This window comes from Capra hircus, chromosome 20 (assembly GCF_001704415.2).
Source record: "Capra hircus breed San Clemente chromosome 20, ASM170441v1, whole genome shotgun sequence".
NCBI classification, from domain to species: domain Eukaryota; kingdom Metazoa; phylum Chordata; class Mammalia; order Artiodactyla; family Bovidae; genus Capra; species Capra hircus.
Window position 1 is genome coordinate 32171506 of NC_030827.1, and position 10581 is coordinate 32182086.

The 10581-nt window shown below is 46.0% G+C and overlaps 1 protein-coding gene across 2 annotated transcripts in view; it reads right to left on the bottom strand.

Annotated features, from left to right (window-relative positions):
* The window catches only part of GHR (growth hormone receptor), a 296871-nt gene extending 292804 nt beyond the window's left edge, over positions 1–4067 (bottom strand). Inside the window, exon 1 of one of the 2 annotated variants that reach the window (XM_018065463.1) lies at positions 3950–4067. The gene's annotated coding sequence lies outside the window, so the exon portion shown is untranslated. Of the gene's footprint in view, positions 1–3192; positions 3254–3949 lie in introns of those variants that run through there. The other variant, XM_018065464.1, reaches the window with a different exon arrangement.

Consider the following 10581-nt stretch of genomic DNA (forward strand, 5'->3'; position numbering starts at 1 on the left):
ACCAACTCACACTTGTGAAAAGAATATCTCACAACGTCATCTCTACCTGTCTGTAATGCACAGCTGCAATTTGCTCATTTTCAGAATATTCTACATCTGCTCTTCAGGGCCTGGTATCCTTGATAGTAAGAAATGAGAGAGCTGTATTCACTGCATGTAGAATTCTATTCACCTACACAGTATTACATTTTCCACAGACTCATTGGGAGTTCAGGCATGAAAAAAAGTCTTGAAACTATTATATCATAATGTTTTGACTGTGGATGATTAATAATCTGAAAAGAAATGAGTTGTTTACAGGTTTGAAATTAGTGAACAGTGTAATGAAATGGCTAAAAGAGCTCATGAATATTAAGCTGATATAATTGGAAGGACTGATGCTGAGGCTGAAACTCCAATATTTTGGCCACCTCATGCGAAGAGCTGACTCACTGGAAAAAATCCTGATGCTGGGAGGGATTGGGGGCAGGAGGAAAAGGGGACAACAGAGGATTAGATGGCTGGATGGCATCACTGACTCGATGGACATGAGTTTGGGTAAACTCTGGGAGTTGGTGATGGACAGGGAGGCCTGGTGTGCTGTCATACATGGGGTCACAAAGAGTCGGACACGACTGAGCAACTGGACTGAACTGAATAGATGTAGAATGTCCAGGACTCGGGATTTCACGTCTATGTTTCGGATGATATACATTAGGAAAGATGGTGAGAATGTGGACTCAAGGGCATATTGGTCAGGGCAGAAACGTGTGGCACTCCACAGTGGGTGAGGAACAACTCCGAGAGCAGGCGAAAAAGAATTCAGGAAGAAGGAGCAGGCTATCCGTTCTCTATACAGCACTTGAAGGGATGAGAGATTAGATTCACTGTATGTAGTTCCAGTTTAGGCCAGTAAGCAGAAGACAATGTTGATTCAGTACAGGCAGAACTTTCTAGTCATGAATCTCTCCTAGAAAAGACTGGCTAGTGAGGAAGCAAGATTTTCATCTGATTATTTCCAAGAAGAGCTCAGCTGGTCCACTAATAGGGATGGCTCTGAAGTGGTGGTTCTTGCCCTTGGTAGCGAGTTACCTCTAAAGTCAGTGATCATACTAATCAACCATGTTATTGAGTATATTCTTTATACTGTCCCAGGTTTAAAAAAAAATCACTTAACCAAAAAGACATCCTGTACTGCCTTGTTTACCCAGCTAGCAAAGGTATGACTCTAGCCTTAGAACACTTTGATTCTTATCAACTCAAGATTCAGCAAATGATTAGGTGATTTGAAAACTCATATTATTTGTCACTACCACAATTTATAGGGTTTTCTTTTTCAAAAAGAAAAAGAGGTGATTTGTATGGACATATGTGAACACACACACAAAATAGAAATTATTTTCATTATTGACATACTTTTTAAAAATGTATTCTCTGAAAGTAGACCGAAACTCTGGAATTGTGCAGTTTACCAGTGGAATGTCCAGAAGCTTAAGGTTAGTAGATTTAAAAAATACAGCCCATGCCTTTTTAGTAAGCTAACCATTATGCTGTGCCTTATTCTCAGTGTATCACTCAGATCTGTCTTTATATTAACAATGCTTACTAGCAGATAGCCAAAAAGGTTTGCCAAGTTGGACCAACTTTAAGATTTGTTTCCATGTTGGGGTGCTTCATGTGCTTGGCAGAAGCAGACTGCAACGAGGGTTCATTTATTACATTATGCTATAAACATTATGTCTTGAGCTAACAAGATACTCAATATGACAATTCCATAGGTTACTAAGCACTATAAACATCTGTTAACACAGGCACCAGAGATAGCACAGAGAAGGCGTCTAATAATAGAATCCATTTTAAAAGTTTATGATGTGGAGTCTGCTGTTTAAAAACTAACAATCAAAAGCATAGCCCCAAACTCTGCCTAGAACAAATATTTTCCAGGCAAAGTTATGCTCAGTTTGAAACAAAAAATGCATTGGTGTCGTCACTTTGTCAATGCATTTATAGATTTTCATTTCACACCTCTGCCCGTGAAGTGCTGGTTGTCCATGCTATTCAGGAGATTTAAACTATAATTTCCCTGTGATATATTTACTCCAAAAGAAAAACTGAATGTTGACTCACCAACTTTCCTTAGACTCATGTGAAGCAAGAAGTTTACAAGAGGGAGGAAGAAGATGAGAGATGGGACATACTTCAGCCAAAAATGAAGTTTTCCAATGGTCTCTGGCTTAAAACACATCCTTCCAGCTCCATCTAAAGTCTTTCTGAAGGGAAACCATCAATGACCCAGACTTCTTGAAATCTAATCTGGCAACACTGAGCCCTGCTTTTCTCAGAAGGAAACAATCCTCAATCACAGAAAAGATAGAACCAACAACTCTCGTCCACTAAATTTTATTTCGTTTCTATCCAGCATTTTAATTTCTAGAAATGTTTCAATACTAGTTACCTGCAAAGTCTATATAGCCTGGAATTCCCAGAGAAGAGGACTTCCAAGATGACAACAACTGCTCAGGGCACAGAACTGCCACGGTGAGGAAAGGTGGGTGCCTTTCCAGGCACACACACCAGGGAGTCTAAACTCCCCAGAGACTGGCTACTGCACGCTGGGAATTTCAGATCCACCGATCCAAACTGCGTCCGCGACTCGGGGCTTCTGGACCCACACATTCACACATCTCCTAGACCCTCAGTCCTCCTGTGCAGGTCTCCTGAGAGCTCCAGAAACCTCTACCACCAGCCCTTGGATGGCAAAGGGATTAGTATTTTAAAGTCTGTGGTACTTAAATCCCGTTCAGCAACTCCTGCTACTTCCCAACCCTCTGGCTTCCCGTTACCTTTCCCTGTCCCATCCAAGGTCTTCTGGCGGCACAAACAGAGGGGCCGAACCTCTCCGGCCTCCTCCCCACAACGCCCCCGCACACCCTACTGGCTCAGGCTCCGACACACCCCCCACCCCCAGGAGCACACATGGGCGCACACTCACAGCGCGCACGTAAACACCCATTCAGCACGCAGACCCCGCAACCGGCCACCGACACCCGCAGCGTGGCCCCAACAGGCGTACCCCCCTGCTCCGGGTTATATACAAAGCACTCACCCCAAAATAGACTTCCCTGTGCACCCGCAAGTCGGTGACCCTGCTCAGCACCCTCCCACTGAGCACCGCCAGACTCTTCACCCCAGATCCGACGCTATCCCACTCACCCGCGGCTCTCTTGCCTCGAGCAGTTCTGTCAAAACTTTGAGCCTGGTCGATTTCATAACCACAAGTGTGTCCAGGACTGGAGGAGCTCGGCTCGCCACGATCTCCACCCACCTCAGCTCATGCGGACTGCTGGCCGTGACTCTAGCCCCAGCTCCGTCGGTGCCAATGTCCCGGCTGCAGCCTGCACAAACGCACCAAGGGTGGTGCGCTTTGGGGAGCAGCGCGAGGGGTAGAGGCGCACAGCCGGACCACCTCCTCTCTCTTGCCCTTTCCCCGCGCAGCCTGGGACCTCTCCTCGCTCAGCAACCGAGCCTCTGCAGTTCCTGCCCCAGCCTGGCTGACCGATGGTGTCAAACAGAAACGCTCGCAAAACTTCTAAGACTTGAACAAAACTGGATTCGAAGGAAGCCCCTCCAGGCACCGCAAACACGGGTGGGTGGAGGCGCCAGCGTGGGGTGGTTCGCCTGTCACCCCTAACTCCCTGATGCCCCCCACTAACTTACAGAAACACACACACATACACACGTCCAGAGCATGGATCGGGTTACAACTACCCATCAGCTGAAAACAACTTCTTGGCGAGGAGGAGGGGCGCACCGCCAACCCCCAAGTCACCAGGACAAAAATTATCAGTGTAAATACGTAAGACAGATTCCCCAGTTTTCATAAACAACTGGCGTCCCAGGCTCCACTCCCAGGCCCCCCGACACAACAGTGGAAAAGTAACAGCCCGATCCCGGACCTCCCTTCCAGTACCTCCGAGCCTCGCCTCGGGAGAGAGAGCGCGGTTCGCGTCCGCGCTGGGGCCCAGGGCGCGGGGCCCTGCGGCCCCCCGGGTCCCTGCCGCCGCCTCGGCTCAGCAGCCGCCGCCGCCGCCGCCGCCGCTGCAGCAGCCTCCGCTGCCGCCGCCGCCGCCGGCGCTGCTCCCCAGACCGCCTCCTCTTCCCATGGCTGCGCCCTGCTCCGCGGCTCGCTAGCTGTCAGGCTCGGGGAGGGGGGAGGGGGCGGGGTGAGCCGGGAAGGGAGGCTGGGAGGGGAGGGGTGGGAACCGGCGGCCGCCGTTCACCAGGGGTCACGCCGGGCCCGGCCCGCCGCCCCCGGGAGCCGGGCGGCCGCAGCGAGGAGGAGCGGGAGTTGAGGGCGGCCGGTTCGAGACCCGCTGCGGAGGCGCCGAGCGCCGTCCCGGCCGGGCATTCCGCGGAGCTGGGATGAAGCGTTCCCCGGCGAGGAGTTGGAGTTGGTGCGTGTCACTCTCATCTGGGCTGCGCGGCTCCTCCTAGAGGAAAATATTGGTAGTTGCAGGGCACTTCCTTCCTCTCCGCCCACCCCTGTTCCCAAAAGGGAGGCAGGACCTAAAAGAGCCTAAGTGCAGTCAACAAATTCAGAGGAACGCTTTTAGCTCTCTGCTGGAAAGGGGGAGAAAACGGACAAGAACGCTTGAAAAGCGTAATTAGCAAACCCAACGCTGCCTCTTTCCACCTGCACTCAGTTTCCAAACTCCTACTTGCTGGGGCATGGTGAAAAGATAGTTAAAAGTAGGAAGAACCTCATTTCAGAGGTTAGAAAACAGAGGCAGGAGAGATGAAGTAATTTACCAAGGACACAAGGCATGTTAGAATAGGAGTATGTCCAGACCCTGGAGCACAGGGAGGCGGGTATTCAGATACAGGCCTGAGCCCCCGGATTGTCCTTGTGTGCAACCTAGGGAATGTGGCTTTTAAATGTCCTGCGCAGGACTTCTGTCAAATACGGGCCTTTCCACCTCATTCCACCGCAGGGAAAATAAAGTGAGAAGCTGTCAACGTGCTTTAGAAAGTCAGTATCGTTCTGCATAAGCCTGTCACGTTAAAGCATCAAACTCTCGTCACCACAGGCTTTTCTAAGCAGAAAGTTCAGAAGTCCAGTTCCAGGTTGTCTGAGATCTGACAGACCAGCGCGTCATGCTATCTTTTTACTGTTTAACTTTATTACTGACAACCACTTGTAATGTCATTTATTTAACAGCTTGGGTTTACTAAATTATATGTATGTATGTATGTATGTATTTTACAGGATTCCGAGACACAAAGCCAAATTTATACCCCGAGATAAATGTTTAAGCAACAACTTAAAGAAACCAAGCTTCTTAGCACTAGACTAAAACAAAAATCCCCAGGGCATGGAAAATAGTACGGGGAGGGGGCGGGGGACTGTCTGGAGGGTGGGTGGGGCAAGAATGGAAGAAACGCAGGACCAAGGACTTGGGGGCAGCAGATGTCACGTCAGATACCCCTGTTTTTAAAGGAAGCAAGGAAGTGGAAAATTCTGTTCCTTGGAGTCCTTTCTGGTTTTCAGCTGTGGCTCAGCAACCCAACTGTTCAAGGCAAAGACTCCCAGCAGGAAAGGAGGGGGAAGATTCTAGACAGGGTGTGGATCATACTGTCCCATCTCCAGGCAGGTGGGTGTTGAACTGGTCCTTCCCGAGCTCTATCCCCTCTAGCATTAGACTCAAGTCTAATGAGGCTTCCTTTCCCTCAGTGGCTAGGTTGTGTCCAACTCTGCCACCCATGGACTGCAGCACACCTGGCTTCCCTGCCCTTCACTATCTCCCAGAGTTTGCTCAAATTCATGTCCTTTCCCTCAGAACCACCCCTAACCCTTTGACTTCTGGGGTTATATACTCCTAGAGCAGAAGGCGTGCTTATCAGTGTCTGGGGTTTTTAAGAGGGGAGTTGCCCACATAGAGATTAGGGCACAGACAGGCAGAACACCTGCTGGGTGGTCACTGCGGCTGCCAGGTTGGCTGAAAGGGCAGTACTGACAGGAGTGGAAATCAGGCAGTCCTAGAATGCTGACTCCACTCCTTCTGACATGACCTTCCAAGCTGGCACTTCAGACGCTGGCATCGCCAAATTCTCTTTTTATATCACCTCTGTGCCTTCTTATCCTTGCTCCCCCTTCTCCCCTCAAGTCCAAATTTGATCTAGTCCAGCAGGTGCCAGATGGACTCACGAAATATATTCTAAGTTCCGGTGGGCCATGCTTAGCAAAGAACGATTACCTTCTTTCTTCCTCTAGGTTCATCTGGAGCCTTCATTCTGTGAGGCAGGGGAACTGACTGCTCCATCTTTGAGAGACAGGTCATCATGCACTAAAAACATGGGTTAATATAAAAAGTTATGGAATCGGACATAAAATTGCAGCTTACATGAAAGGCAGTCCTCTTTAAGCTCTGTGAATAAAGATCCTCTGATCTCATATATGATTGTATTAGGTCTGTCGTAGTATTTGCCTCTTTATATTTTCTAGATTATGAGGGGAAATATATCAGGTACTGAATTAACTCATTTGCTGCAAGTTAAGGCATGACAGTACCTTTAACTTATGAAACATGAAGTTGTACTTACCAAGCCTTCCTGTCTGCCTGAAATATTCTACTTTGACCGGATAGGGAGATTCTCCTTAACCTTCAAATTCCAACTCAGTTGTTCCATGCCTGACTTTTCCCAAAGGTAGAATTAATTAACTATCCCTACATCTGTGTCCTCATAGGTCTTTATACCTACTTTTATTAAGTATTTCAGTTTTTATTAATATGTCTACTGTTCACATTAATTATGAGGCCTCTGAGGGAGGTACTATATATTCTTACAATTTGTATCTAAAATGTCTAGGTGGGTTCTCAGCAAATGGTAGGATGCTCAATAAATATTTAATCAAGTTGAATGAAAATATAGAGCTTCCAAATTTGTATCTCAAACCTAGGTCTTTATTCAGATCTCCAGACTGCCACCCTCCACATTTTGTCATACTCCATGTTCAGAATTGGGTCTCTTCTTGAGTGCTCTATACCTAGCACCTGGTCTGAACCACCATCATCTTTTCTGCCTGGGTTACTGCTATTATCTCCCAAATTCTACTGTTCCTGTTTTGCTGGAGAATTTAAACCATAACAATATTTGTTGGTAAAATTAGTAATATTCTAGAGTCCCTTGGACTGCAAGGAGATCCAACCAGTCCATTCTGAAGGGGATCAGCCCTGGGATTTCTTTGGAAGGAATGATGCTAAAGCTGAAGCTTCAGTACTTTGGCCACCTGATGTGAAGAGTTGACTCATTGGAAAAGACTGTGATGCTGGGAGGGATTTGGGGCAGGAGGAGAAGGGGACAACAGAGGATGAGATGGCTGGATGGCATCACTGACTCGATGGACATGAGTCTGAGTGAACTCCGGGAGTTGGTGATGGACAGGGAGGCCTGGCGTGCTGCAATTCATGGGGTCGCAAAGAGTCGGACACAACTGAGTGAATGAACTGAACTGAAAGATAAAACACACTTACTTTAAAGGATTTTTGAAAACTAACACTGAATTCCCATCTACCAGGTTCTTTCATTCAACAAGTACTGGAGAGGCTGCACCATGACAGATTTGTTCTAGGAACTTAAGATGCATCAGGGAACAAAACCTACCTGACATGCTCACAGAGACCTTGCCTTCACGGGACTTGCATTCTAGTTAGGGGAGACAGTGAACAATAATAAAAATAATAAATAGGTGAATCACTGAAGAGCTGCTCAGAGAAAAATATACTAGGATAAGGGGTTCAAGAAAGCCAGGTAACAGGTGGAAAAATGTTGGGAATGTCTTCCTTGCCTAGGACTCAGCAGCATATTATGAAGTTGAACATGTGATGGTTGCGAACATTCTACAAGAGCACAGTTGACTCTCCTCACCCTGTCCCTAGCCTTCACTCCCAATTGCATTGGTTGAGAGGGTGGCAGGGGAATCATGAAGGGAAGGAAACAACTGAGGAATGAGTTTACCCTTTCTTTCCTCTGTTGAAAGCCAACAGGGGAAAAACTATTTCCTAACCTGGAAATTCTTAGCCAAGATTTATAAGGAGATCCCAGAGCCAGTATTAGAGCTTGTAATCACCATTTATTTTATGAATCTCAAAGAATAGGTATTTCAATTCAGAGCTCTTAAAAGTTAAAAAGAATATGATTGCCTTGACTCTCTCTGGTAGAGTCAGAGTCACCCCCAGGAAAGCTCAGGGCTTGGGCAACGCCATCCATGTGTAGCTAGCAGGTAGAAAGGAACCAGACAAGACAGGTCTTAACAGAGACTCATGAATGAATGTTCCCCTTTAAATGATTTAAGTGTAAAGATTTTTAAAAATCTTTCAAGTATTTTGAGATTATTTTCTCTACCCTGCCACTACATGCCAAAGCTTGTTTTTAAAAAGTAGCTGATAGACAATCCTCCAGCTTCTGTCTGGATAATTATATTGATGTGTAACCCATTAGCTCCCTCGTTAGAAACCAAATTCCATTCTGTGATCACACCATTTGTTAAAAGTACTTTAGCCAGAATCTGATATTCTATTATGATACCTGATTCTATCTCTAAAGCACATAGGGGAAAACTAGAAATTTAAATTTGTTTTTTCCTATGAGACACACTTTCTCCATGTCTCACTATAAGTTACCTCACTTCCAGGCCAAACACATGGAGGTCTTTCCACTACTTCTCATGTGATGAGTTTTCCAGACCTTATACTATCCTAGGCCTCTGCCTTAATTATATTCCAGTTCATCAAAATCCTTCATAAACTACTGATGCCAGTATCAAATTCAATCCCATTATGATCACCACAAGATAGAGGAGAGCTATGAACCTCCAACTAGGTTTTCTGGAGTAATGGAACTGACAGAAGTCTTGAAGTCTGAGAGATGTGGTGGGACCCCCAGCTCTGATCCAGTTTCCATTGTCACTCAGCCTATGCTGCATGGAAGTGAATTTAACAATCTTGCAGGGCATTTCCATCCCTTCTTTACTTTCACATTCAATCATCTCCTACTCTTTGTCTTCACATATTACTTGGTTCTTTCTATTTATCCTCTTTATTTTTAAAAGAAGAGGAAATATAAAAATAAAAAAGGAATGTGAATGAGAAAGTAATCTGAGCAGATATGAGAAAGTTTTTCATAGCAACTTTATAGAAATTAGGCACACAGGATACTTCCAGTCACTAAATAAACTATCTAATTTGCTAATTAGACTTCTCCAAGGTCCACTGTTTCCTCATCTATTTCCCATGAAGTGATGGGACCAGATACCATGATCTTCATTTTCTGAATGTTGAGCTTTAAGCCAACTTTTTCACTTTCATCAAGAGGCTTTTTAGTTCCTCTTCACTTTCTGCCATAAGGCTGGTGTCATCTGCATATCTGAGGTTATTGATATTGTTTTGGGCTCCAAAATCACTGAAGATGGTGGCTGCAGCCATGAAATTAAAAGACACTTACTGCTTGGAAGAAAAGTTATGACCAACCTAGATAGCATATTTAAAAGCAGAGACATTACTTTGCCGACTAAGGTCCGTCTAGTCAAGGCTATGGTTTTTCCAGTGGTCATGTATGGATGTGAGAGTTGGACTGTGAAGAAGGCTGAGTGCCAAAGAATTGATGCTTTTGAACTGTGATGTTGGAGAAGACTCTTGAGAGTTCCTTGGACTGCAAGGAGATCCAACCAGTCCATTCTGAAGGAGATCAGCCCTGGGATTTCTTTGGAAGGAATAATGCTAAAGCTGAAGCTCCAGTACTTTGGCCACCTCATGAGAAGAATTGACTCATTGGAAAAGACTCTGATGCTGGGAGGGATTGGGGGCAGGAGGAGAAGGGGATGACAGAGGATGAGATGGCTGGATGGCATCACTGACTCGATGGACGTGAATCTGAGTGAACTCCGAGAGTTGGTGATGGACAGGGAGGCCTGGTGTGCTGCGATTCATGGGGTCACAAAGAGTCAGACACGACTGAGCGACTGAACTGAACTGAACTGAACTGAAGGGTATCATGAAAACCCAGGAGGAAGAATACTGATCCTTTGTATACCAAAGGAATAGACCTGCTTACTACCTGTTATCCACCCAGCGAAGCCAGGAAAAGTCAAGGTGAGGGGAGGAACTGCTGGAGAATTCCTGGCTGGGAAACATGCTTAGGCAGGGCTAGGACTATTGAGGAGAGAGAGGGCCTGCAGTGTAACAGCACTTTCCTCAAGGTCACTGGCCCTCTGCAGCACATGCTGAACAAGGTAAAGGCAGAGACATATTAACCAGAGGAACTCATGATGTTTGGAATGAAAGAAATTTTGAGAGCTAAGTCAAACAGGTCTCAACTGTTGTAGACAAATAGTAAATCACAATGTCGGTCAAAATTAAGTTTGTTTCATAAAATTCGTTTCTCATACATTTTCCTAACATTACAGAGTATTCCAAGCATATTCACAGCAATTATGTCAATGTTTCTTCATGGCAGTCCCATGAAGAAGGTGTGATTATCCTGTTGTGAGCAAGCTGATGAGAGAAGCAAAACAACTGGACCAAATCATTCAATGCGGTAGATGTA